General features: G+C 47.5%; 1 pseudogene; it reads right to left on the minus strand.

Annotated features, from left to right (window-relative positions):
* Window positions 1-3,381, minus strand: part of LOC106302570 — a 4,452-nt pseudogene extending 1,071 nt beyond the window's left edge.
* Between the last annotated feature and the right edge of the window lie 82 nt (window positions 3,382-3,463).

Genomic DNA, 3,463 nt, shown 5'->3' on the forward strand with positions numbered 1-3,463 from the left:
CAATGCTTGCATGATAGCTGTTGTTGTATGAAAACTCTGCCAGATGCAAGTACTGATCCCAAATGTCTCCCCAATCCAGAACACAAGATCGCAGTAAGTTTTCAAGTGTTTGGACTGTCCTCTCTGATTCTCCATCCGTTTGCGGATGATATGCTGTACTCATATGGACCTTTGTCCCCATCGATTTCTGCATAGCTCTTCAAAAGGCCGAATAAAACTTGGAGTCTCGGTCTGACACTATGCTTACCAGAACTCCATGAAGTCTGACAATCTGTTCCACATATAACTTGGCTAGCACCGCTGCATTGTCTGTTTTGTTGATAGCCAAGAAGTGTACGGACTTGGTCAATCTGTCCACAATCACCCAGATAGCGTCCTTGCCGTTCCTCACTGGCAAGCCAGTCACGAAGTCCATCATGATCTTATCCCAAGGCCATTCTGGGATGGGTAAACTCTGAAGTAGTCCACTCGGAACTTGATTTTCTGCCTTAACCATTTGGCTGATTGGGCACCCAGCTACCAATTTTGCAACATCACGCTTCATTCCAACTCAATGATAGTATCTCTTCAAATCTCGATACATCTTATTGGCTCCTGGATGTATCGAAAATTTTGACTGAAGTGCCTCCTTTAGGATCTCATCCCGCAATCCTTTGTCGTTAGGAACACACACTCGGCCATTAACCAGAATCATCCCATTGTTTGAAGTCTGATACTCCATCTTTTCATTCTTTGAAGCTTTGATCAGATCATCATCCTTTTCCTGAGCAAGGCGAACTCTGAACAACAAGTTTGCCTGATCCGCTGCACCAAGACCCATCGGTTCCACTTCGTCGGCCAAGGCAGCTAATCGTAAGGTTCCCACCATGTGAACCAGTTCCTTCATGTCTTTCTCTGAAGCCGAAGCTACTCTCTTCCGGCTCAAAGCATCCGCGACTAGATTTTCCTTTCCCGGATGATAGGCAATATCCAAGTCATAATCCGCAACTAGTTCCATCCACCGCCTCTGTCTAAGGTTCAGCTCTGGTTGAGTGAAGATATACTTCAAACTCTTATGATCCTTGAAGATTTGGACCTTGGCACCATAGAGGTAAGATCGCCATATCTTCAACGCAAACACAACAGCAGCCATTTCCAAGTCGTGTGTTGGATAGTTCCCTTCGTGCTTCCTTAGCTGTCTTAACGCATACGCGATCACTTTGCCTTGCTGCATCAGAACGCACCCAAGTCCAACTTTGGATGCATTTGTGTAGACCACATATGGCTCGTTGTCCATTGGAAGAGCCAATACTGGAGTGGTCGTCAACATCTCCTTGAGTTCGCTTAAACTTGCTCCACAGTCTTCTGTCCACACAAACTGAACATCTTTCCCAGTCAGCTTTGTCAACGGCTGAGCCATGCTAGCAAATCCCTTAACAAAACGCCGGTAGTATCCAGCCAGTACGAGAAAACTCCTGATCTCCGTTGGGTTCCTTGGTCTTGGCCAGTCTGCAATGGCTTTGATCTTTTCTTGGTCGACAGACACTCCCTTGTCCGACCCCACATGACCCAAGAAACCAATTTCCTTTTGCCAGAAACTGCATTTGCTAAGCTTGGCGAACAACTTATGTTCCCACAATTTATCCAAAACCAGCCTCAAATGTTCCTTGTGCTCTTCCTGATTCTTTGAGTAGATCAAGATGTCATCTATGAAGACTATAACGAATTCATCCAGGTAATCTCTGAAAACGTTATTCATCATCTTCATGAAGGCAGCAGGGGCGTTGGTCAATCCGAAGGGCATGACCACAAAATCATAGTGCCCATATCTCGATCTGAAGGCTGTCTTACGGATATCTTCTTCAGCAATCGGAATCTGATGGTATACCGAAGCTAAATCAATCTTGGAGAAACAAGTAGCACCTCGGAGTTGGTCCAATAACTCATCTATCCTTGGGAGAGGGTACTTGTTCTTCACTGTGACTCTGTTAATCCCCCGGTAGTCGATGCATAGTCTGAAGCTACCATCTTTCTTCTTCACGAACAGAACCGGTGCGCCCCAAGGTGAACTGCTTGGGCGCACAAACCCTTTTTCCATCAGTTCATCCAACTGTTTCTTAAGTTCTTCCATTTCAGCCGGAGCCATCCGGTACGGAGGTTTCGAGATTGGTGTTGTGCTTGGCTCCAACTCAATCGTGAAAGGATCAGAACGGTCCGTTGGTAATCCTGTCAAGGATTCGAACACGTCATCATACTCCTTTACAATCAGAATCCCTTCCAACTTAGCATCAGGTCCGACTTCCACCATCGTGATTGCAGCCAGATAGGCCTCACACCCTTTTTCCAGCATTCGTTCTGCTTGAAGTGCTGAAATGATAAGACTCCCATTGGTCGGTCTGACCCCTTGATAGACATGCTTTCCATTGCCGATTTCAAACTGAACTTGGCCACGATGACAGTCAAGATGCGCCTTGTATTTACTCAGCCAATCCATTACAAGAATCACATCGTACGATTTCATTGGGCAAATGACCGAGTCGGCTGTCATGTTCACTCCTCCGATCATCACAGAGACTTTTTGGATTTTCTCTGAAGTGTACATGATCTGACCCCCAGCCGCCCGAACCAGTTTTACTTCTTCTTCTGGATCTTTCTGGAATTCCCCAATTCCAATCATTTCGGGTTGCAGAAAGCAGTGAGATGCACCGGAATCAAACAGAACATGAGTTGCCACTCCGCCCATGACTAAGGTCCCTACATATTCACTCCGAACACTAAGGACCTACTCTACAAGCAAGCAATTTCACACAGAAATCCTTAAGGTAAAGGTGAGGGATATGATGACTCACCAGTGATCATACGAGACGTGCTTGGGTCCATTGACTCATCACCGATTGTGTACACCCGCGGCATGATGGCCTGCTTCTTTGCAGCTGGCTGAGACCCATCGCTCGGATGCTTCCCTACAGATTGGGCGTCCTTCGGACACTGATTCTTGTAGTGCCCCGTTTCGCCGCAGTTGTAGCACACACGTTCCCCAGTACCCTTGTTCTGTCTCTTCAGCCTTAGGTCTTCCTCAGGACAATCATGCACCTTGTGATCCATACTTCCGCAACGGTGACAAGCTCCCGTAGCAGCACGGCAGACACCAGAGTGCATCTTCCCGCAAGTCGAACACGCACTGCGACCTGTTGCATTCGGCTTGCTGGAAGAGCCAGCCTTCACCGGCTTTTGATTCTTTCCCGCATGCTTACCAGGATGGACATGCGCCACTGTGCCAAACACCTTGGCTTCCTCACTGATTCCAGCTTCCTGTTCTGCGGCCTTTTCCACCAGTTCGGCCACAGTATCATAGTTGCGGATCTTACAACGAGTTCGGAGATCAACCCTGGGTCCGCGCATGAATTTACGGACCAAGGAAATTTCCGACTCAGCCTCACGCCCAGCATACTTCTTGAGGCTGTTGAATTCCGCTTCATACTCC

Source organism: Brassica oleracea, chromosome C7 (assembly GCF_000695525.1).
Source record: "Brassica oleracea var. oleracea cultivar TO1000 chromosome C7, BOL, whole genome shotgun sequence".
Taxonomy (NCBI): Eukaryota; Viridiplantae; Streptophyta; class Magnoliopsida; order Brassicales; family Brassicaceae; genus Brassica; species Brassica oleracea.